The following is a 26,996-nucleotide window of genomic DNA, read 5'->3' on the forward strand; positions in this document are numbered from 1 at the left end:
TGCGAATATAATAAAATCTTCAAGATATTTGTTTACCATTTTGATTTGGTTATAAATGTTGGAATATTCTGTTGCATGCTTGTATAGATGGTTTCATCGGACGCGCGCCTGGACTGCAGTTAACTTCCGGTCTTTGTTTATCGGTCTGGATAGTGTCTAATAATATAACTATTTATATTTTTTTTTATTTATGTTAATATTCATTTATATTATTATTTTACTGTATACTTATTGTATTAAATAAACGATTTGTTGAATTTTTTTGTATGTTCATTTTATTAAATAAACAGTTTGTTTAATGGGTCCTGTAGTTTTGTCGCATTTAAAGAAACCGTATGGTACATTCATTGACATCTATCGGTTGAGCTTGGTATCACAGTCTGAATTCAATATATTGGAGAGGCAAGTTTAGCCAAGTAACGGTTCTTCTCGGTTTCTTTTGCTTGTTATCAGAAATAATCTACAGGATTTGTGCAGGAAGTTGAGGGCAGTCCACGAACGCACACATGCGCAGTAACGTTTGTTTAAGTTGTTGCTTTGAATTGTCTATTCTGTTCAAGCGTTTCAAACTAAAACAGGAAGTTCTCCTTGACCAGCACTGGTTCCAGTACGTCTTACGAAGTGGTCTACAAAACTACCACATCATATCAAATCATATTTTAAACTATCGTTTTAATTTATAAACAAAATAGTTCTACTAATAATTGATTATGTTGGAATCATATTATTCTATTAAAGGCATTAATGTAATTACACAACAGACTAAGACTTCTCTTATTCTCAGCAGGAAAGAAAGCAGCAGAGGGTAAACCTGGGTTCTAACTGTCCCTGTGTGACATGAAAAAAGGCTGTAGGTCATTAGTCTGATGTAATCTAATGCCTCCCATTGAGACTCTGTTCTCAATTACACCATTAATTGGACTGAGAGTCACCTCACCTTTCCAAGTTAAAAAGAAAAATAACTAACAAACAAACCAAAAAACGCTGATGGCGTTCCTTTGACTTCTCCCTAATTAATTACTGCGGCACCCGGGAAACACAACAACAACCTCACAGGCCTCCATTCATTTCTCTTGCTTGCGTGATGTCATTTGTCATGCGGTTCATGCAATGTGACAAACTTGGTTGATATTGAGCATTTCTTCCGCACCAGTGGACATAAAAACGAACACACCTCCCTGTCTTTAAGTGAACCCATGCAAGGACCTCGATCACCCGATGCCAGGTGTGTTTGATGAGAGTTGCAACCAAACTCTGCTGGAAATTAGATCTACGAGACCAAGATTGAGCATCCGAGGTAAATGGAAAATCACAGGCCTGCTTTAGTAATGGATGATAATGCTACATAGTGTCACAGTGATCCTAATTCTGTTGGTACACACCCCAAGAACTATAGGGGCTCGGTGGAGATCTGCGAAACAATCAGGAGTGCTCTGAGATGCACGGTGAAGGGAATCTGATTAGCCTCACTCAAGAGCCCGGTCCTGCTCCACCATTATCCCATTACTGCACCGTGTCCTCTCTCTGCTGCAATTAAGACAAACCTTCAGAGACATAAGAGCTCCATTTCTTTACAGCAAACGCCATCCATCAAACATTTAGCTTTACATCAAGGGAGCGAGCGGGTGAGGCTCTTTATAGGCATGTCCGTTCGCTCCAGATCCGCGACTGTGCGGAATGAAATCGCGGCCGGCATCTCTTCGGAGAGCCGGGGGGGCCGGGCAGGCCAGGGCTTTACGGGGGGCCAGGGCTTTACGGGGGTCGAGTGGATGGGTTGATGAGATCGAGTCTGATGTGTCCTTGCCAGCTGTGGAAGATTAATTAAAACCTGCAGACACACCACTGTTGGAAGTGTGAGTGTGACAGAAGAGAGAGAGAGAGAAAGCTGGGCCATGCATATAAATAAGAGAACAACTTAAATGGGCTTCACACCTGTAAATGAAGGTAGGGGGTCTTAATTTAAGCAAAATAGGTTCTGTATGGCTTGACTGCCAGACTGGTTCCATTAACGCTCAACAAATAACAAATAATCAATCATTTGAAAGTAGCCAGTTCAATTCAGATTTACAATACAAATTTTTTCCATAATGTCTCTTTTTATGGTCTTTAAAGCTAAGGTTTGGATTTAGTGTCTTGATGATCTGTCCCAGATACGTTCTGCTTGAATACGGATGCAACTGTAAAGGATGAGGACCTTTGACTCTTTATTATACATAAAGTTAATCAAACGTGACAGGAAGCCACTGGAGAAACAGAGAGGGAAAAGAAACAATACCGCCGCAAGCAAGACTCAAACCTGCATTGCCCACATGAGCGAGCGCTATAGCTTAACATTTCACATGCTGACTCATACGCCAATCTTCCGACAATGAACTTCAGTGTAATACAACCCCCCCCAGAAATTGTATGAGACTTTGTAACACCTACTTAACAGTGAAAACTAAAGCGTAAATAAGTCTCAGTTGTTGTCACACACAGTGCTGTCACACCGAGTGAACCTAGGGAATATGAGGAGCCTTTTTGCACAAACAGAGCAAATCAGAATCTACCTGTGTTGCCATCACTGTCACTCTAGTTCTGTGACACCTACTGTGTTCCCCCTCTCAGCATGAATGAGGGTACAGAAGAACAAGAGAGAGTGTTCAGGTTAAAAAGGGAAATGCATTTGCAAAACAAGAGGTCACAAAACGGATACATTCGAAAGGAAAAACGGAAAGGAAGTTATGAATGTAATGGTGAATGTTGCCATGTATGTATGTTGTTGACAATATCTATGTTTGTTGACAAAGTGGCGTACATTGAAGTGAAAAACATATCATGAAAGAAAATCGTTTTTAAAATCATTTTGTTGACAAAAAGGAAAAATGTAAAGAATTGATTTAAAGAATTTAATGAATGAATGAATGAGGCATTAATATAGCGCTTTCTTGTGTATTGGTGTACACCCAAAGAGCTTTACAATCATATGAGGGGGTCTCTACTCAACCACCACCAGTGTGCAGCATCCACAGTACAACGGCCCCAGTGCGCTCACCACACACCAGCTATAGGTGGAGAGGAGAGAGACAATTTTAGAGGGTGGGGATTATTAGGAGGCCATGATTGACAAGGGCCAGTGGAAGGAACCTGGCCTGGACACCGGGGTTACACCCCTACTCTTTACGAGAAGTGCCATGGGATCTTTAATGACCACAGGGAGTCAGGAACTTGGTTTAACGTCTCATCCGAAGGATACAACATAAAGACGTAATACAGTACACTCGAAAAAACTGGGTGATTTTCAACCCAGCATTGGATCAGAAAGGGATAAACCCTTTCTATACATTTTTTATATATGACCCAACAATTGGTTAAACAACCCTGCATTTTGGGCACCAAGCCCAGCATACAGTATGTTATTTTACAAACCAATAGTTGGGTATGTCTCTTTCTGACCCAACGCTGGTTTGAAAATAATCCAGCATTTTTTAGTGTATGGTGGGTGTTTCTCGTACAAAAAATCTATCAAATGTAACCACTTTGTAACCACTACACGTAATGAATCAATGAATGAATGAATGAATGACAATCTCTATAGCATAAAGTCTTTGCAACACTGTCTTTTCTGTACAAAAAACAGGTTTGCACATGTTACATTATGTTTATGTTTGATCAGCGTTTACATTTATTAGGGCGGTTTCCAGGACAAGGGTTATCTTAAGCCAGGACTAGGCCTTAGTTAAATTAGGATAATTAAGTTGTTTTAAAAAACATGCTTTATACAAAAAAAAAAAACATTACAGTCTGCATCTTGAGACAAAACAATCGCAGTGATATATTTTAAGATATGTCAGTGCAAGTTGTTTTTGATTAAGGCATCTCTCACATTGAAGTTAGTCTGAGACTTGGCTTAAGGCCTGTCCGGGAAACCGCCCCTTTATGTTTATACGTAGTATAGTTCTCCCCAAAATTCTGTCATCATTCTGTCAACCTGTCTGACTTCTGCAGAACACAAAAGAAGATATTTTAAAGAATGTTGGTACCGGCGGTACCCCATTCACTTCTACTGTATAGAGACAAAACCAAGTCAATGGGACCCACAGTTGTTCGGTTCCCAACATTCTTCAAAATATCTTATATACAGGTTCATACAGATTTTAAAAGACAAGAGGGTGAGTAAATGATGACAGAACTTTCATTTTTGTGTGAACCATTCCCTTTTGTTTGTTTCACACACATTCCTGTCATTTAGCATATCAAAAATATTTGTATTGACTAAATACATGTCATTGTGCAATGCGCAAGTATAACATTAACTACATTTAAAAGGGCATCCTACTGCAAAGACAAAAACGAACATAGCTTGTTAAACAAGGAACTGACAGAAATGTGTATCTTGTAAGAAAACAAGAGCTAAAAAGAATGGCTAAAGCACACACAATTGCTTTCTTGTAAAAAGCAAAGCTCCTGAAATAAATAACCACTCTAATGAGAGAGGTGACCTATTGGTTGTCTGGAAGGGAGGTGAGGAGGATGACAGAGAGCTGGAAGAAGATGATAGGTGCTTTTGTGAGACAGATAGAGGAAAGAGAATGTGAAACCATAACAAAAGCCTGATCCCGTCCAAATGAGAGCAGTCAGAAATAATCCCAAAGAGAGAGCCTCTGATTTATGATCTGACAACATCCGCCTGGAACGCTTCTACCTCATACACTCTGCTCCCAGTCACCATTTACAGGCAACCCTGACAAAAAAAACATCCTGCAGAGAAGAAAAAGACAGCTTGTGCACATTAACTACCTGCTACAGAAGGCTAACCGGTTAAAAGAGAGGGGGATTAAATGGTAGATTCGACAAACCTAGTCTGTTACAATGACTAGGTTTGTTTGACATACATCCGAATCAGATTCATTTTCTGGTTGTTCACTTCCACTCACGTGTGCCATTTTAGAGATGGTCTTTGAATTTCTCATCATCGTGAATTGTCAAAATGTACTTTATTTCAGCACAGTATCTTAATCATTCAGATCCAGATACAGTAAATGCACCAACTTCAAATTTCTTTCACTTATATCACTTTATAGGTAAAATAAACGTTTGAATGTTTACTACACAGAACTGGACGGCAACATACCACATACAAAAACAATGAAACCAATTCCTAATGATCAGATGCACATCCATTTCTGCAGCGTATTTTATAGGCCGACAACACTGCCGTAAGCGCCGAGTGAAATAATTCATTTGCTGAGGTTTAAGTCTGGCTTTAGCGCAGAGATTCTGGACTCGCTCATGTTTCCTGTTCCTGGGCATCCGAGTGGAGAAGAGTGACGTGGTTGAAGCTGAACGATCTGACAGCACCGTGTGCTCCCTGGTGAATTTAATCGTCTGTGTGCTTGGACTCATCTATTATGAATTTCTACTTTTTTTACTTTTCATATAAAAGAAAACTGTAGTGAGTAACATCTTGTGAAGGCTATTCTTATTGCAGAGTATATTGAAAGTAATGTTATTTACAAACAATATGTAGAAGTATATTAGTTATTACTTGATACAAACAAAAATGCATCCAAAGGTTTAGGAAGTACACGTTTACAAAGCACCGTAGATTCGATCATACATGCAGTTTAACTTCAGGCTTCATTTATCTTTAGCAGCTACATTTGCAATAAGGCGAAAAGCTTCTACATTAGTTCACCTTCATATATCTGTTTAGCATCTTTGATTAAGCTGCGTGTCATTAGCTCACCAGCACAGCAGTGCACACGATACAGCTCAATGCTTCCCTTATGAGTTTCTGTGAAATACTTGACTAGCTTGAAGACTGAGATCAAAGAGAGTGAGATTATTTGATGGTGTTACCACTGAGACAGTGCTGCCCGCTCTAGATTTGGAGGGAATGGGGTGGCTTGGATAGCAGTGTGAGAATTGGCAATTGGCCCTTAAGGAATTTTGCTATAAAAGCTAGTATGTTGAAGGAGATGGGTGGGGTACGGTGGCCGGGAAGTGCAAAACAAAACAACAAATCGCAAAACTAAAAACAAATCTAAAAGCAAAATAAAAATGAAAACCCCAAAATCAAAATGACAAATCTGAAAACACAATATCAAATCTAAAAACAGAATAGCAAATCATAAAACACAACAACAATTCGGGAAACAAAATAACAAGTCAGAAACCACATCGACAAGTCAGAAAACAAATGACAAGTCAGAAAACATAACGACAAATCAGTCAAACCGGAAAAGGCAGGTATTTTGTTGGAATGGGATAGCTACTGCTGATTGGATGAAACTCCTGTCAATCAAGATATCCAGGACGCTCAATGTTACTATGAGAAAGGACATGCATATGTGATACAGTGCATATTTATTGATTAACATTCAACATAGTAGGGGGATGACTAAGCTGCACAAGAAACACAGATGTTCAAAATGGTCCCCGAATATTTATTTGATATATATTTAAATTTGGAATGTCGAGGATTGACATTCTTTTACATTGTGTTTGCAATATGAAATTAATTGGTGACTTGATTTGTTGTATATCAATGTATGTCAAAGATGTATGTCAAAGACAATAGACTGGCACGGCGATGACATATTTTTGTAGGCCAGCCTGGTTCGCTCGAACAAAAGCCTATAGATTTTTCCCATTGACTTTTGGAAGATTACAAAAATTAAAGGTTTATGAACGTTTTGTCTATCAAGATAATCTTTACAAATTAACATAATTTTTCCTATTTTTCAAGCCTAAACAAAATCGGCAAAAGTAAAAAGCTAACATGATGCTAAACAGACTACAGCCGCTCAATATTAACGTCGCCTCCGACAACTTTTCAAACTTTATAAAAAATGTGTTCCTTTGTAATTAATTATTTTGTGAATGAATTACTATCCACATTTTTATGAATTTGTGTCCATGTTGCATTATTTGTGAGATTTGTATGCATCATGACGTGCAACGTCCCTGCCAAAGGATGTAGTCGCTTTTAGCAACTTGTTAGCAACCGTAGTTTTTAGACACGATAAAGCTTTAAAAATCACAAGCAGGTTATAGTTAGTGTTTTATAACAGAATAAAATGTTTAAAAAATATATATTAAAATATATATTATTAATAATTGATAATAATTATTATTATTTCAGCCACCAAAAACCCATTCAAAAACAACATTGACTTTGGGGAGATGGAACCGGAAGTGCTAAAATGCTAACTGGCTTCTGGGTTATACGTCATCCCTGCAGTACTCTAAAATGTATGTTTGTACATAAAAATGTGTCATTTTTTTCTTATTGACCAAACAGATGAACTCCATGTGTTTCTTCACAATATATTAAAACATAATTTAGAAGAGCTTTGTACAATAATTCATGTAATAGAAATCTGCTGTCTTGTAAAACGTGAAATCCCGGTCAATGGTCAATTTGAATGAATACACCTTAAATACAGACGAAAAAGGCGAATACATGTTATCCGAGACCTCGAGCGTAAAGCGCATAACCCCATATCGCAATTACTCATCGAGGGCCCTAATGCTATGTATAGTGTAGAGTTGTATCCTGTACTATCTGACACCCAACCACCCACTTACCCACCCCGCCGCTTGCACCCACACTGAAAGCCATATCATTCCTTTCAGTTCATTGACCTCCTCTCTCCAGTTCTTTCCCCCGTCTACCTCGCTCCCCCATCACAGACAGGCATTGTGAAGACGTGCCCGGCAATTAAAGGCAGCCTGGCGCCGGGGCTAATGAGATTCCAGAGCCACACTCCCTCTCCTCGACACCTCGCCAAGGTTATCGGCTAGCTCGCTAGCCCCACACGCCGCTCCCAGCGGACCCTGGCAGAGCGGCTCTCCGCCGAGCTACAGCGAGAGCCAAGATAATGTTAACTCCTGATATTCATTTGCTCTGCGAGAGAAGGCGCACGCGAGGGAGAGAGACAGAGTGTGAACGGAAGGAGAGGGAGAGCCGAAGCTGCCTCATTAGTGTTTCAGTCACAGCATCCATTTCTGCTCACACCAGGCTTACATACAGAAGAGAAAAGCTGCAATGGAAAATCACCTCACCTCTGACAAGTGCTGTTCACCAGGCACACACAGAACAATAATGGTGTCTTACAGAGAGGCCCTGCACCTCTCTCTCTCCCTTTCACTTACTGCATGCTGCTCTCTCTTTTATCCGCTTATTAATAATGGATATAGTTTGAGAAGATGTGGATTTAAAAATTCCAAAGAATATATTGTAATATATAATGTAACCCGCTACTTTATTAATGCAATAGCAACATTAGATGTTTTATGGCATTACATCATTTGAATCCTGTAAAAGCTGTAATTCGTGTTAGTCAACTTTCCACATGCAGCTTTTATGAGCTTTGAATTTGAAGGTTAAATGGCATTTCAAATAAAATGAACTGGTTAAGGAAGAATGTGATTCAAGTCATACAAATGGTGCTACCAGAGCGAAACTTTACATTTAAAACATTTGATCATTTAAATTACGTTTACATTAAATGTGTAAATAAACGATTAACAATCAATAGCTGATGTGAACCAAATCTTGATGTGTAACTCCATTGTGTTACTTATTGTTTATGGCCTATTTTATTTTTTTAAATATAAATATATGAAGTACGCTTGAGATGACACAATACAGATACAGTAATTGCCTTAAAGGCGCAGTTCTCCCAAAAAGGAAAATGATTTAATTTACTCAACCTTATGTTGTTGCAAACCTCTATAACTTTTTTGCAAACCTGCTGTATGAACGCAAGAGAAGATATTTTGAAGAACAAACAGCATTGGACCACATTGACTTTCATTGTATGGACACAAAATCACTGAGACATTTCTCAAAATATCTTCTATTGTGTCCCAAAGAAGAATCCTATGAACGTTGATGAATCAATTATTACAATATTTATTTTTGGGTGAACTGTCCCTTTAACCTAACCTAACACTATTCGGATACCATGTTTAAAGTCATATAAAAATGTACTAATCAAACTGGAAAATTGCACTTATTTCAGAGAATTACCCTTTAAATGATCCTCTGTAACACTAAAGTCTAGCAGGGAAAGAGAAACAAACAAACAAACAAACAACAGTACTAGCTTCCCAAAAAGGAGAGAGGGCTATTCTTCACAGTACACAGAGCAGCTGGGGGTGGAAAGCCACAGTCTCACCAGATTTACTGTTGTGAGTCACATCAAAAGCAGAAAACATCCACTATAAATAACTTCAGTGGCTACTGCTCAAACCCATGTTTTTCAGCTCAGAAGACACTCTTCATGTTGGGCGTAAGGGATGCTGCGGGGACAACTGTGAAGGGTAGCGGTTCAATGCCAGTTTGTGTCAGTCAGCGCAGACGAAACTCAAAGTCAAATGGGTTATATGCATATGGGTCGATGATGTACTTCCACTAAAATCTCAGCCAGCTCTGTTACATCCGGCACATGTAGCGTCCATAGGGAACAATGGAGTTTTTCACTCGGTCGCTTCAAGATGCACATAGGATTACGCTCAACGACGTGAGTCAAATTGTCCAAACACTACGTCACACATCAACAAACCAAAAATGAGAAGCGCTTCAGGCTATCTGTTTCAAGCTACATCCACAAATTTGAAAAAGCTAACTTTTGGACTTACTCGAGGTATGATCACAGAGGCACAAAACAATGCACAGCAGTGGTGCTGCTGGTTCGCTGAAATTGGAATGTTTTCTTACTAAACACAGTGATATCACTTGGTGAAAAACCCCTTTAGCTCTATGAGAGTGAAAGTGGCTTAGCTGGCTGAGATTTTAATGGAAGTACATCATCGCCCCGTGTGCATATTTACCCCATTCAAAAGTTGAGATTTCGGGTCAAATATGATCGCAACATATCAGTGGCCAGATGTTTGATGGAATTTGGGTTCAACAAGGAATTGAATAAATCCAAACATAGTGCTGTAATAACAGCAGTAAATCCGAGTAGCTCACACTGTGATGGTGTTAGATGGATATGCAAGTTCAAAAATCTAGTTTCACTCACATTGTTTTTATATTCTCTTACATCTCTGTGTGGCTAGCACCGAGAACTGTTCCCTGCAGGGACCTTCACTTTGCCATTATGGTGTGTGTCCCCTGGCAGCTTCATGCATCAGAGAGTCTCAAAGCGGGAATTCCAGTGGGCGTCAAAGGTGATGCTAACTCTCACTACCTGACAGCTAGCATCCCTCAACCACAGAACAGCCCTAGATGACTGCAAGACAGTGATTCCATTGGGATTTAAATGTTCTTGGATTCCCATGACATTCTGAGGTTATCTCACAACGTGCATCATTGCGGCATAAGTTTCATTAGCATGAAGCTATTCACAAACCTATGTAGCAAGTAGATGTTGTTGCTTTTGTTACTACAGTGTTCGCTGAACCAAACATAACATGACATGATTTAAGAGTATTAGGAGTCAGTCATTACAACCTAGTCCCGCGGATGCGAAGTATCCCGTCGCTGGTTGTGGATAGCATGCAAAGTTTAGCATGCAAATTGGGCGGTTCAATGGGGCGACAAACGTGCGCATTAGCATCGCCGACACTCAAAACAAACCTTCTCCCTCTGCTCACAACATGACACGTTTCACCAGCCAAAAACCCCTGCAAGCGACCAGGCTTCCACAGAGGCAAAACAGCGTTTAAGTTCACTCATCTTTCTTTTGAGCTACAATTGAGAACAAAACGCTGTTCTTACCAATAAGCCTGATGGAAAGGTTTATTATTCCATTTAACAAAGGAAAGCATTGCCCCCTTTTTCTCACTTGGCAACTGCCGTACAAAGCGCTCAACAAAAGAACACTCCGGCCCACCAAAAGCAGCTCTCACCTTCAGTGCGGCTCATTTGAATACTCCCATCATGCTTCATTTCAGCATTCAGCCAGGTGGCAAAATGGGGTAAACCAAACATTTCCAAATGAGAGGCTTGCTAATGTGTGCTAAGAGGCCTTGCTTATTTTCATATTTTAGAGCAACCTGTGATTCTGTGTCTGTAATTTGCATGAAACCGAATGGTTCACATAATACAGATGGGGCCTGATTGAATCTTTCCTTCTCATTTAATAAGAAAGAGAACAATTGCAATCTTTTCTCTGAGCAGAAGAGGACTTACCTTTGTCTGGGATGAGTTGCCAGAGATTGGTCCACTTTATATTTTATTTCATTTATTCATCTACCAATTCATAAATCTTTTATTTACCATTCCATATAACTATCTAGGAGTTCTCCCCAGTGGGACTGCCTTATAATTGAGATTGCTCCAGAAGACCACATGCCTCTGATCCTGTCACATTCATTTCCTGCTTCTGCCTCACATGAGAATTCCAATTACACCTGCCGTCTCTTTGGTAGCCTTCGGAGAGCTGTGCTGCTTGCTGTTTGTGCAAGAAAAGTGTTTGCACTGGTAGAAAAGCGCAGGCTTTAATCAAGAGGACGATGCAAAAAGTGATCGCCCGGAGGCGAGATCGCTGCACTCATCAGCAACGTGCTTGTCAATAGTGAAGATAGTGGTCAGGATGAAAATCGATGGGGACCGCAGGGCTGACGTGAACGGTGGAATCCTTTTAGGGGTATTCTTAAGAAACGGGTGCTGCTGATATGTGGCAAACAGGCCTGTCAAACGATTAATCGCTATTAATCGATTCCAAAATAAATGTTTACATATGTGTGCTGTATATATTTATACGTTATATTTAAGAAATATGTGTAATATATATTTAGATTTATACATACAGTAATATACTATTTTTAAATATAAATATTTGTTATATATAGACGGTTTCATCAGACGTACGCGTCTGGCCCAAAGTTAACTTCAGGTCTGTGTTTGGTTATAATATGACAATTTATTTTATAATTAATTTATATTAATAATAATTAATATAAATATTTTATTTTATATTAATTGTATAGAAATTTAATTAGAACTACTCAAGAGTTCTTGATTCTTTGTTTTGGAATCGATTAATCACGATTAATTGCTATTAATCGATTTGACAGTCCTAGTGACAAAACATCCAAGTTGGCACAGTACGGTATATCCATTCCCTCATCACACCCATCACACTTTTGACCCTACATAACATCCCACCACCTGAAACCAAACCCCATGAAATCACTGTTGCCGTGTATCATCTATTCAAACCGTATGGATCATCTGTGGGTTGTGCTAACTGGCAGTTAAGTATTTGTTGATGGAGCGGCTCCTCCTACTGTCTAGTTTTCATGCGTGAGTGTGTGTAGGACGTTAATGCGTGTGGCAGAGGTAGCAGACTGTAAAACAAACCTTTTTCACTCAAACTGAGAGCTAATTGGGTGTGGCTGAAACAATATGGCTTCCCACGGCTCAGCAGATACAAACGGCCCAGATTGCCAAAATGGAAAACTTTGCTCTACCGGGCATCCAATCAGCTAAGAAAACTGTCCAGCGTCAGCCAACGGGATGCTCCGTTGTAAATCTTGCCTTGACAGGCCAACGAAATGAGAGAATTTACTCAAAGCGACAATAACTGTCAAATAGAAATGGGATTAGAAATGGGATTGGCGTCGGAGGCTTTTGTCGCACGTAGTGAGTGAGGGATGCCATTGCGACTGTGGTTTTCCTGTTTGACTTGAGTAATTTTTCAGATCGAGTGAAGAAAACCTGATGTTAGCGCTGGAATTCATCTAATGACAGCTTAAATGATTTGTTCACATCACTAGGAGTTGTTTTCGACAATGAAAAAGGCTAAACGCCGACTGCTCAGAGGCAATTTTCTTCTGCTAAAATACGCACCGAACTGGCATTTTGTGTATCATGTGATTTATACATGTCCTCTAATGTCCTCTACATCTGTGAATCTGCCGTGAGACCTTTTACTTTGAATGAATCTCTCATATCACTCCAGAGCAGATGCAAAAGGCTTGAAACAGCATTGAATGCTATTTTTTTCACACAGCGTAACCATTATGTTTCAGTACATTACATTAACCATTCTGTTACGTGGTTTCACTCCAGATCTATCCCTTTAAGACTAAAACATGTCGTCTGTACAGCTCTGCAAGACACAGAATGAGAAAATCAGGACATATGTGGAAAGATAAAAACTACTAAACACAAACATTGTAGCACCATACTGTAAAAGCCAATAAGACTTAACATTTGCAGTCAGCAACAAACCACAGTCTGGCCCACAGTGTCCAGCTTAGATGTTATCTGTTTCCAGTACAGAAGCAAAGCCTAACTTATCTAAATTTGCCATGGACTCAGCAAGAGAAATCAATACCACGCCATCTTTGTGCACGGCAACACACAAACTAAAGCAAAGAAAAACACATTACAATCTGTTAAATCTTCACCCCATTCCTTTTCTACAAACACGAAATGCCATGTAGGGATAAAAGGAGGACATACTTTATCTGAGTAGCCGTAGGGGTACACAATATCATCCGTGATATTTTAACACAATGTTATTTTTCAACTAAACGCTCTCTTTTTCAATATAATATTTCTTTGCCCCTTCCACATTTTATGCAAGTGCCTTAATGACAAAAAATGAACAAAATATACTTAATAAAAAATCTAATAAAATGAAAAATCAGTTATTTATACATTTTTTTCTGTGAAACACCAGTCAAAAAAAATGCAAAGCTTTTTCCCATTCGTTTATAACGGCTATAACTTAAAAAAAATCTCCATAAAGTTGGCCTAGAAAGACATACAATCCATTTCAGTCTGTTCCTCAAATAAAGTTATCTGAAATGTGTAATACAGAGCTGCTTTTCCATATTTTACTGTAGGTTCATTTAGGACCATATTTTATGGACTAGGGTGACAAGAAAAAATCTTGAACTGTTTCCTTACTAAAATTCTTAAATTGCCCTTCGGGAAGTCTCAAGTCAAATCGAATAGCATTGTAAAATGATTTTACCTTGAACTTTTCACAGTTTGTAACGACTACTGTAATATAATCTTTTACTGCTCTTAAAGTCAAAAGGCTTAAGACTTTCGGTCAGGCATCAGCTGGTCAGCAAATATCAAGAGGTCCTTCAAGGCCTCATTCTTAGTCATGCTGTAGCGAGGCAGTAAATGGATTCTGCAATTAGAAGTGTGCATATTTAATCAGAGCTGGGCCTTTGAGTCAGGTATAAACATGTGACTTACTCTCACAAGATATGCTTTATTTAGTCTCATCCAAAACGGGGATCACATGTGTATACATTACACATACATTACATATCATATTAAAATATATGATGCATATTACTGTGCATATTAATTTTGCATTTATAAACACATAAACATACAGTACATACATATACTTAAGAAAAATGTAACATAAACGTCCATAAATGTTTACATATAATTACAATTATTAGTAAATGCAAATTTACATCCAAATATTTCCTAAATATTGGGGTGTGACGGTTCGAATTACTCACGGTTCGGTTTGTGTCACGGTTTTAGGGTCACGGTTTTAGGGTCACGGTTTTGGTTCAGTTCGTGCTATGTTCAGGGAAAAGGGACTACTGACAAATAAAATAAGAACAAATAATCAAGCTACAAGTAACAGCACCAATAAAACAACAGAGCAAAGCAGAAAATAATATACTGTATTTATACCTTTTAAGGTAGAAATGGATTAAAGTAATCAAATAAAACGTAACATTGCATATGTACAAATTAAATAAAGATGAATCATAATTGAAGTTACAGAAGCTATTGAGTCACGAGCAGTGAGTGATTTCCTTGACTTTTAACAGCTTTAAGAGTAGTGCAACATCCAGTACACTGATACTGTACACGTGTTGTTTTTGTCTGTTTCGTCCATTCACTTAAGAGATATCCTGCTATGTTTGCGAAGATACTCGACAAGAGGGGCATGTTGACCTACTTCGTGTGTGAATTTGTCCGTTTAAGCGCAAGACTTCAAAGACAATTCAATATGTGCGCCATGTCTGAGACTTTCCTTATGCACACTTTAGATCTTCTCACAACTCGCAAGCGAGTTTTCTTGAGCATCATCTTGCACTTAAATGTTTAAATTGGCAAGGCTTGAATGAGTGTAGTTTAAACAGCAACATGTGCTGTTCAGGTCTCACCTGCACTCGCGTGCTCACAACACCGGGTGATGAAAGCATAAATGACTGGTCATTTTACAGCATACGTCAATCCTGTTGTAATTTGTCTACGTTATTTATTTGTTGTGGGTATTAAATGTGTATCCATTGACAAACATACATTAGCTGAACTTTGTCAGTCTGTTTTACGCAATAGTTTCTAACGAACCATATTATAAAGGCATCGTCAGATTTAAGATGAGCCGCGGTCCAAGCACGTGCCGAACCATTGGTGGAGAACCGTGCGGTTCAATTTTTTACCGAGAACCGTTACACCCCTACTACGTATATACACACAAGTGTATGTGTATGTTTTTTGTGTTTATAAATACAACATTAACATGCACAGTACATAACATATATTATGTAATAAACTTTTATTCCGGATGCGATTAATCACGATTAATCGTTTGACAGCCCTAATTTTCAATAAAATATTTTTGATTTGTGTACTTTTTCTTATTAGTTCTCTGAATTAAGTTCCTCCAGAAACAAACTAAAACACTTTACACCATTTAAGCTCTAGTTCCAAAAGTTATTGGAAAATAATATATATACAGTAAATATATTATTTTCACATATTTATGTAATTATCATATAAATGTTGTTTCTTTAATATATTTCAGACTTGAGGTTTAAAAATCAGTATACTTTTCAGAAGAAGTTAATTAAGCTGAATCAAAATATTATGGAGTAATACAATATTACCCCCCCTTTATTTTTGTCCGTTCTCTTTTTAGCACACAAAACAAAATTGGGGTGCGAGGATTTATCAGCACGCGATTACAAATCTTATTTACATACTGCACTACAGACTTACAAATGTGGATGATGCCTCTTATCAAAGCACAGTCGTATTACATACTGTACATGTAAGCATACATTAGACATTAAACAAAAATGTTACGCCGTTCACAAACTGTACCAGTAAAATGTATACAGTAAACACGACTTGAGTGTATAATGTGTATATTGCATTAGACTTGATACAAGAGCAGCTGCAGTGCCCAAGCCTGGTTAAAACCCATATATACATAGAGACAGACAGGCAGGAGAACATACGGCTTTATCCCCGTGAGGGCAGTTAGGGAAAGCAGGGCAGACAAAGCAGCTCAGGTAATTAAACTCCATTCATGCTGTTAGTGAGGATCAATAACGCCAGTTAAACCACACACTGCGCGCTGTCGGCTTCCCATTACTACACAAGGCCAAAGATGTTAGAATATTAAAAAGATGTCTTCCCCTCTTTTTAATATTCTGAAAAGTCACCCCGCTATTAAAAGCAGGCACGGGTGATCCCACAGCGGACGCCGTTTCTCCTCTGAGGGAACCCCGGGAATATTAACGTTCATCCACCCTTGCCTGGATGTCAAATGCAGATTATAGCAATTGTGTCATGTGAGCTCCCCCTCGGGCTAAGCGGTTCTAACCTCACTTCACAGGCAGAGGGAGAAGAAAGCGGTGGCCGGGCCCCCTGCATGTGCCTGTTCCTAGACCCGGGCAGGGGGCAACACGGGCAGCATGTTCGTAGCTGCGGGAAGCCCGCAGACAAAGGGGTACGAACCGCATGCCCACTGTTCGTCATCTACGCTGCTCGGCTTCTCTGTCAATCACGACTAAACTTAAACCTTTAGATATTTACCAAGACAAAAAGGTGTGCTTCACCAACAAAGCATCATGCTGATCGTGAACGTATAGAGACTGTTATAAAGAGAGAGTTCAATCATAATTAAGAGAAACCCCCCACATTTCAGCTAATGAGATCTGGTGCCCCGTTGGCATGGAAACATGACAGCAGGTTCCCCCTCACCCGCCACAAGCCTGGCATCCCTCACTGAAGCGTCTAAGCAACAAGCTAAAAGGAGAAAAAGGAGGACGGCATATAAAACATCCTTCACTGAATCCTGCAGATATGAAGACAGATGTGTTTGTGCCGGCGTGTGTATTGACAGCACACCTGTTGGAGGCGTGGGAGCGTGTCACTAATCATTAAGTTAATGACAGGAACAATTATCAAGTGACATTGATGACAGCCCACGCACCGTTCGTCAATTACGACCCATTTTGACTGACATCTGTTCAGCCAGCTTCTCTTAACTCTTTCCGTGCATCTATCACAGAGAACGGGAATCGAACTATTCAATTACATCAGCGGCCGCGCAGTTTTGACATTTACGAGCAATGACTCGCTCACGTCACCTTGCGTATCGCTCGATGTTTGACGCAGACAGAACACAGTGTGACACAAAGAGAAAGGCGTCAGCGGTCCCACAGACCCATGAGTCAACGCTTCTAACACTCAGACACAGGCAGATTTTTACTGCAAAATGACACTCTAGCGCTGATATTCTGAAGCTTGTGTGTAAAAGCAGATACTCTGGGCTACGTGGGAAGAGAAGAAAATGCATCACGGTTTGATTCTATACCCTAGACGTTAGCTGTCATCCAAACGTAATGACAAATATGATATGATTCTTTCCTGCCTCTCTCTCTCTCTTTTACTTTCTCTTCATTGATCTGTTTGAAACCCAAACCACATGCACATCTCATCAACAAACCGCTTCACTTATGCACTCGCCTTTGCACTTCCTAAACCATACAAACACACATAGACATGCTGCGGACCTAAACCCGAATCCTTCCGTTTGGAGTCGAACACGACTCTTGTGGTAATGGACCACCCAATAGAGCAGGGGTTTACAGTTGTCAGCCGTACCCCCTTGATCTCAATTATTTAAATTGTTATTTTTATTATTACACATTTCAACAAATTATATATAAGTTTCATGTGCAATGAACAATTTACATTATATCTAACGCATTTGATTATTTCCTTTTTCACAAAGGCCTATGTTTTTTAAATCTTTTGCAGGGTTTCCTATGTGACAGATTATTTTAAGATTTTACATTTACATTACATTTGTATAATCCAAGTAACACTTGCAACTTTACCTTTTTTTAATTTAAACAACTTTTCTATACACTGGTAGACATACAGTGCACCAACTCACAACCCCCCTGCAGTTCCCCCACAACCACCAGGGGTTTGTAAACCCTGTTTGGAACCCATGGTAGTGTTGACGTATTTTTGAGTGATCATCACACTGGTTTCCACAAATATCCGACGCCCCATTTGTGCGATAGATGGGAGTAACTTACGGTTCAATGTAAACAAATGCGTTTCTAACATATTTCAAGTTATTCGTTTATAGCAGAATGTGAACTTACATACTGACAGCACTTATAAACTACATCAGCATTCTGTCCACTTCTTTACTAGAGGAATGGGATGATGATTTTAATACTTGATGGCGGATATTTATCAACTTTATAATTATTTTTTGAAGACCATACAGTGTATTGATGATTATATGAAATCTATTTGAACTCCCTTTTAAAACTGCGAACTCTCTTTTTAAACTATGAGCACATTTAGTCTTCGTGATGTTTAATGTTTGTTATCTATTTGCTTGAGATAAGCGGTCAACATTTTAAAGTTTATCTTTTAAAAACTGTAAAGTCCCTCACAGGAGCAGGCAGTCTTAAAGGAAATATTATCGTTTGTTTTAGATGTAATGTAATGTGTATACACGATTTAAGGTTCAAAAGTGCTGTATTTTCCACATACCGTGCATGTTTGTATCTCCTCTTTGCCCCGCCTCTCTGAAACGTGCATTTTTAACAGTTCATCGCTCTGAAAAGCGAGGTGTTCTATGATTGGCCAGTTAACCAGTGCGTAGTGATTGGTTGAATACTGCAAGCGTGTGACTGAAATGTAACGTCTCTTACCATATTTGGAACATCAGGTTCCAAAGCAGTTGTACTGACAGGTACGCCCACTTTACTTGCGTATACATTTGGGCGGTCTTAGTCAACTCATACCACGAACTGACGTAGATTTGTGGGGGTGTGGTTACACGAGGCGTTTCAGGCAGGTCTGGGTGAGCATTCGCTTTTACATAGAATGCATCTTTTGCTCCAACACTTTCATTTTTTAAATTTTACGTGTCTAATACATGCATGGGCAACTTATAACACACCAAAAGACACAGAAAAACACGTGTTCGCGCCATATGACCCCTTTAACTTTAGATCTGTCTAGGTCTTTTTTTGGCCGTAAGTGCAGCTACGAACAACAGGTATCGCTCGTCGTTTTCGAAATTGTTTTTTTTATAAATTCCCACATGAAACCAACAGTACTACAATTCAATATATGAACCAAGTCGACTTGTAGAACAAAGCGTTAAAAATCTTGTAATAGCTGTGTTAACCACAAAAGTTATTTTAGGCATTTAAATAAAAAATGGCTGCAGCAGTCTGTGAGCTACATACGCTAGTACTCAAATATTCAGGAGCACATTCATCTAATCTTGTTAATTTGACTAAAATAACACTGGAAGTATACAGTTTATAAACAGAGTACATATTAAATGTTATAGCTAACAGAGTTTCACTAATGTGAAAATTCTAACAGTATATGTTTTTAATAAATGTAGGCCTAATGTAAAAGTCTTAATACAGTATATGTCTATCTTTAACATTGTGACACATGTAACAAGTCACCTAAACTTGTTCGAGAAACTGAGCGGTTATACGCATCGCATGCGAGTTGGTCAGTGATGGATGAGTGGGCTACTCATCTCTCTCCCAACCCTTACCTCCCCCAACCAGGTTTACCACTGCTTATTTGTCATTGCCATCGTTGGGCCAGCGCTCTCACTGTGGGATCAAGCCCCACTTTATCTCTGTCTTGAAAAACAAGATGGTACCACTAAAACTACACAAAACAACATTGTGCCACCGAACCCATTGATAATGCAGAAAGCCAAATGCAGTGTAAATGGGACCCGTTTGTAAAACATGCGTGTTCTTGTGCTATCCAGCTGCCCCGATGACATTTACTTCACATATTGTGAAATTTCACTTCATGCACCAAACATCCGCTCCATCCTCTCTAAACAGTTCTTTTCCTCTGCGCTCGTACGATTGTATCCCGAGGCAAATACGGTACAGAGCCATGTTTCAACAAGTGAGGACACGATCGTGTAAAGCAAAAGAACAAGCACAGACATGATCATGCATAATTCTCACCTCTGCTCTCACCTGTGTGATGGAGAGGTGCTAATGGGAAAGGGAAAAAAACTCAGGCGATTAACGCATAAGAATGAGTTTGCAAGGGTTCGTAATCTTTCTCCATCATTGAATGAAAAACTGTACACCATAAACATACAAAAACCTTGTTTTGAAACAAAAAGTGTTTACCTTCTGGCGTTCCATAGTATGGCGCTGACTTTTGTAATTAAGACACAATCTATAACGAACCTAATTTACATAAAAAAGAGGTTAGCGCTGAACAAAATGACTTCATTTGAATACAGCGCAATGCTATTTCAGTGCATTTAGCACCTGGTTAACTGGACCGCTGGTGCTTTGTGGGAATAAGATGCAGGGTTTTGTACTTAAACGCAGCATGCAGAAGTACCACAACCGTAGTGAATCTGTCTCGCAGGAAAGGCGTGAAGGTGGAAAGAAAGTGAGGACAGAGATTCCTCTGCCCCTTCACGCGACACAGAAAAACGAGCGGGATGGCAGAGATTGATCGTATAGGGCAGAATGGGCCATGTTTCATGTCACAATGCAGCTGTGACCTTCAGCAATAAAGGTCCCAGAGGAATGGCAGCCATGTAACGCTCTTTTACGTCTACATCTGAGTTCCTGCGAGGACGTGAGCGCGCGCACGCATACACGGCTTCACAGCAATTCATCACAACAAATACAGTAGCTCTCCATCTCTTATTCTGTAATTTTCCTTTGGTCGTAGCTTCTTTAACCCACTCCAGTGTGACCCTGGAGCAGAGGCCGTAATGTGCGCAGTTTAACACATAAAGAGCTCGGGGCACCAGAGTATCTCAGCCAGGTCCCAAACACCTGCGTCCACAGATCCGCTTTCCCCATGTTTTTCCAATAGACTTTGACTGTTCTCAGTGAATTACTATCTATGTTAATAATTCCCAAAGGTTTCATATGCCGCCCAGATTTATATACCCAGTCTCCAAGAATGATATTTGAAAAAAAAGTAAAATTCGGAAACAAAAGGTGTTAAACCGCAAAACAGCTGAGGTAAGACAACAGACCCATCAATAACCCCTGAATAATCTATTACATATTCCATTGTTCAGATTAGCAAAACGGTGTGCCAAAGACCGATCAGATAAATCAATTTCAATTAATCTGAGTGTTAATAAAAGCCTGTTGTGAGACTGATGAACTTGGCACTCGCTGCACACCGGAAGCAGCAGGTGAGCACAACCATGCATACAAACATACTGTAAACACAAACACTGTCCGCTGCTTTGTTTTTAAAAAATGAACAACAACAATAGTGCTGTTGTGTTAACAAACTGACTTAAAGGGATAGTTCATACACAAATAAAAAGTCTGCATAATTTGTTTACCTTCGTGTTATTCAAAAACTGTTTATGACTCGTTCTTCTGTGGAACACAAAAAGAGATATTTTGAAAAATGTCTCTGTGATTTTGTATCCTACAGTGGAAGTCAATGGGGTTCAGTGTTGTTTGATTACCGACATTCTTCAAATATCTTTTATACAGCTTTCCTGTCGCTCAGTGGTAAGAGCATGGCGCTAACAACGCCAAGGTCATGGGTTCGATCCCAGGGGATTGCTCATACTTAGAAACAAAATGTATAGGATAATGCAACGTAAGTCGCTTTGGATAAAAGCGTATCCAAATACATAAATGTAAATGTAAATACCTTTTGTGTTGTGCAGAAGAAAAAAATTCATTCAGCTTTGAAATGACTTGAGGGTGAGCTATCATTTTTGGGTGAACTATCCCTTTAACAACATGGTAAGCGCACCATGAGTACAAGCTTTACACTATAAACGTCTGGACGTGCTTCCGCAATGCAGTTTGTGCCTATAAGAGTTATTTTCAGTTTTTCTGAAATTACTATTTCTATGTATGTGTTTAGGTAAACTTATTATTTTTGTTTCGTTCTGTGAACTACTCATATTTCTCCCAAATAAAAAAAAATGTTTCTATTTGCTTTTATTCGCAGGGAATGAAAACTGGAGAAATAGGTCAAAATAACAGAAAATATTTTCTTCAGACCTCAAATACTGCAAAGAAAACAAGTTCATTTTCACTTTTAATCAATACAACAGTAATATTTGTACATGTATTCAGGAAAACTTCAAAAAACTTTATGAAATAAAAAAACCTTCAAAAATAACCTCAATTCTTATCACAGTTTTCATGTGTCTTGTCATGCTGTCAGTTTTTCGCTATGCTGTCGGATGACTTTATGTCACTCCTGAGGTTTGATTTTGTTGAAATTCAACAGACACTGGACTGGAATGACCACAACACATCTAGAAATGCTGAATAAAGAAAATACTGAAATGGTCTCTTTTTTTCTCCGTGGCTGTAGTGTATCTATCAATGCAGTATTGAGGCTATACGAAACACAGCACCCAATAAGCCTATCCTATTAAGCTGGTATTGATGAAAAATTGCTGTTACACTTAAAGCCCCGTAAATTAACAAACTGTTGGCTTATTAAAACAATAATAGATTTTCCTGTGTTGCTCAATTTCCATTGCTTCTAATGAGATGCCAGCAAGTGGCCCTTGCCTGCGAGGTTAATGGATTCCATATTTTTCAATTTAAAAATCGGGTTCTTCCAGTTCAAGAGCCTATGCAAAACTATCGTTAATTAGACAGCCAAGGCTCAAAAGAGCTTAAAGAGAGTGCGGAAAACAGAGCTCGCCTCTCCACATCCACTTCTGGGGCTTTCCTCAGAAATGTAGTAATCCGTGTTCTTCCCTCAAACTCTTACTGTACACATCCCACAGCATGTTTAAAAGCACATCTGCTCTTGTTGCCTCGCGAACACACGTTCACTTTTGTAAAACATGATAGCTGATGCTATAGCCGTGCCCTTCTCTTGTAGGGGGTGTAAATGGACAGGATGAGGTCTTTGAACACCCCAGTTGTCTTTCCGAAAAGGTGGACCGAGGTGAAGTTGTGGGGCGATTGCCCGCTGAGCTTCGAAATGATACAGACAGGCATTGGGGTGGTACGGGCTGCCATTGATCACACATTCTGGACAGGAGGCTTTTCAATCACCCCCTCCTCTCTCCCCGTCTCCAGCATCTGTGGACTAAGAGGCCTGGGCTGAGGTAAATTGCTTCATGCCAGTCTAATTCTGAGAGGCTCGTAAAAGCAGAGATATGACTGCGTTCACTCCCCGGCTCCCTGAAGTGCACGGCTACGCTCTCGAGTAGAGATGAAGGAGAGGTCTTCAGATGGACAGCATTCGATTGGGAGCGAGCGTGCTTTTACAGCACACGTGCGCAGACACACACGCACGTACACTGGCCATAGCATCTGCTGGAGAGCATTTAATTTCAGTTTGGATCTCTGGGCAATTAGATTTTCCACCTTGTGTGTCCTCTCCATCATGCTATAGACGAGAGGATCGATCTTATAGACATTGGGTTTCGGTTTACACAAGTTTATAATCAATAAGGACGTGACTTTTATTGTGTCTAGTCATTGGAGTTGTATGGGATGCTTTATGCCATGTCGAATATTGTGAAAAGCTAATTTGCCCTTCTCCTTTGCATTAATCACAATGAAAGTTTAAAAAGGCTCAATTATTAACTATATTGTTTCTTGGGCACTGTTCACGGCATGCGGATGAATCATACTAATGCTGATACAACAGAGACGGAACGACAAAAAAACAGCTGGGAACTCCATTGCTTGGTTATGGTAATTAGGCTTAAGTACAGTCTACTCTAGTCATTCATTTGATTGTTTTCAAAGAACATTACTAAAATGTACATTTAATCTTGGTCTACTGTACTCTCTGTCATAAAGCGAGAGGTCTGAACTCGGGTTTTATGTCCAAGGAAAGTGTGCTGCAATTTATTCTGCCAAGACTTGAAATATAGCACACAAGCCATGGATTCATTTTATGATGCTTTTTGTCCTTTTCGGAGCTTTGCAGTATAAATCGCAATCAGCTATACACCATCACTGTGTAAGAAAGAGCAATTTGAGTTTCAGGAAAATGGGCAAAATTATGTAATGAGGAATGACAATGAGGAATTGGTCAAACATTTCTGTCACGAACTGGCAGAAAGAACCCAATAGCAGGCAGGCGTGAAGGGGTTAACAAAAGACTTTAATATAACAAAAACAAAAACCCACGATGGGGTGCAAAACAAAACAAGGAAAAGAACATGGAAACAAAACAAGAACTCAAAACAAAACACTTCCCACGGGGGGGCAAAAATAAACTAATAAACCAAACAGCGCCACAACGTCTTAAACCAAACATAGAATTGACAATAATATGTTTCTCTCCACACATAACCAAAGACTTTGTCATGACTCTGCTACAGGACCAAGAAGAACATGACTAAATGAAGCAGAGCCATGACACATTTCATTCTGGGGTGAATTAATCCTTTAAGAGTTTGTTTAAAAATACACACAATTAAAATGTGCATATGGCTTTCTAAATACAAACACATCTTTGAAACAACGATGATCTTAAGAGTGGCAGGTCTGAACAAATAATAGTTTGTGTTATAAATCAATGTGCCCTTCAGTTCTTTAGATCATGAAAATGTAGCAGGCTATAGCCTCCTTTTTTAAGGTAATTTAATAACATACAGTCAGGCTTTAGGATTAAAAACGACTGTAAATGTTAAAACACAAGACACACAAAAATAAAGAAATTAACTAAGAAGATTTTTATATTTTACGTCTATTTACAGTAAGATTATTCCTAATTACAAAAAAAACACCAAGAGGAATGAAGAGGAAATTAATGACCATGTCTTGGTAGAGTTGCCCTAAAGAAAACTGACCAAACAGTAAAAGAAACAATCATCGGCTATTGCCATTTGTATTACAGTTAAACTATGGTTACTAAAGTGAGACCTAAATTTGTGGCAACTGCCGTTTTAATACAACTAAACTGCGTAATTTTCATAAGCTTTTGACAAGCTTCATACATTAAATAGAAACAGATCAAATGTGCACGTTTAGTCTGTTACAAAACACTCCCAAAAAACATTTAGGCTACATAAAAACATCAATTGCTTTTTCTGTGCTGTATAGTTTTACTCGCGACTCAGAAAAGCCGCCGCGTCTCACCAAAGCGCGCACTTTGCCCGCGACACTTTCGCGCGCCGTTGACAGAACGCGCTGATGTCAGTGAGTGAAGCTACTCTTACCTGGATCGTGCCCGAGCGCCTTCGTCCTGTGCATGCCCGGGTGCTGCATCTCTCCCCGGGTTTACCGCCTCTCAACTCTGTCGGAAATCCTTTAAATAGGTACTGTTGGAGAACGGATGCTATAGCGCAAATTTACAAACGAAGTCAATCTCGCGACAACGTCTACTTGTAAACACTACTGGCATTCATTTCTGTTACCTCCATTACATGTTTAGTTACGGAGGTAAACGTAAAAGAAAGTTAGGTGAATAAAACGGCAGAACAGAGATGAGAAATCCTGGAACAATAGAGCGCAGTTGTGAGTGGTGGTGGAGTTGGAGAGCGGAGCTCTGTGCCTCCGTTACTCCACACAATGCAGGAGCTTGCGGTTCAGTTAGGAAGGGAGGGGTGGGATGTGTCTGAGGATGTTTATGAAGGAAATAATAAGAGAGAGTGAGAAATAACTTGCCTCATGAGTGAAATCAGTGTGAAAGGATGATTTTTGTCAATGTATCACAGTAACAACTATTCGGTCACAATTTCTACATTGAGGAATTATTATTTTCACCTAGTCTTCACCCAGACAGGCACAGACAACATTAAGTGACGTGCTGTTACAATCCAGTCCCTAAATTTGATCCATCGTGTCATTTTTCAGGTGGTCGGTGACGACCGGTGCTCCTGCAAAGCTCCAAGCTGCCACATGGTTGCCCTGTGCCCATGGGTTTAACATAGCAAAGCACAGCCTGCTGGTTGCCATCCTCTCCCATATGGGTCAGCTTCCTGCCCCTGCTGGGCAAAGCTTACTACTTAGGATGCCTTTCCTACGCTTCATGCTGACCTGTGAGCAGTTTTGGCCACCTAAATCCAAATCGGACTTACAGTCACTATAATAAAGCTGGTCTGTCATCAGTGCCAAATTTGAAGAGGACAAACAGCCTGCCGCATTGGTGTATGGAGTTCGAGTTGGACGGTACCATCAACAGCTCTCATGGTCTATAACTAGACTGCATGGTCTGTTCATAAATACTTGTGTGGGATCTTTCCAAACTTTAAAGCAATAGAGAGCACTTACTGTTGGATGGTGCTGTTATTCAATGATCCCAAGTGGTGATACTTACAGAGGCAGGTGCATTTTTATGTATGCGAGGCCATGATGGGCTAATAAGAATTCATCAATTAAATTAAAGATTTTACACTTTAACAAAAAAACATATCGCTCTACAATACCTCATAATTGTGCTGTAGACACCGTAGGTGATGTAAACAGCATTGTATGAAGCATGGACTGCATATACCATATATAGCATTTAAATGGTTTTTTTTGCATGCAAGGCTTTGATCAGGTGACACAAATAGGTCAGCAATTCATCTCTTCACTAGAATAAATTTAAGGAGTGGAAGGAGATATGCACTTTTAAAAATTCTGGGTTCTTTTCAACCAGCATTATAAATTTGCCTATGCCTGGTTGTTTACACCCATGGCTGGGTCAAATTTTTGGGGTTATCCCAATTGAAGCCTTTGGATAAAAACAAAAGTGTACAACTGTAAAATTAAATACAGTTGTGGACATAATGAACCACACAACCTGAATAATGAAAAAATAATTTGTGAATTCTCTTTTCATG

At 39.4% G+C, this 26,996-nt stretch overlaps 1 protein-coding gene and 1 long non-coding RNA gene across 2 annotated transcripts in view; one reads left to right on the forward strand and one right to left on the reverse strand.

Moving 5' to 3' along the window:
- Positions 1-26,996, reverse strand: part of tenm2b (teneurin transmembrane protein 2b) — a 217,769-nt gene that overhangs the window by 94,319 nt on the left and 96,454 nt on the right. The window lies entirely within an intron of this gene.
- Positions 25,375-26,996, forward strand: part of LOC130570264 (uncharacterized) — a 38,247-nt gene continuing 36,625 nt past the window's right edge. Inside the window, exons 1-2 of the long non-coding RNA XR_008964940.1 lie at positions 25,375-25,487; positions 26,026-26,381. This is a non-coding gene — a long non-coding RNA (uncharacterized LOC130570264). The remainder of the gene's footprint in view (positions 25,488-26,025; positions 26,382-26,996) is intronic.

Source organism: Triplophysa rosa, linkage group LG19, assembly GCF_024868665.1.
Source record: "Triplophysa rosa linkage group LG19, Trosa_1v2, whole genome shotgun sequence".
NCBI classification, from domain to species: domain Eukaryota; kingdom Metazoa; phylum Chordata; class Actinopteri; order Cypriniformes; family Nemacheilidae; genus Triplophysa; species Triplophysa rosa.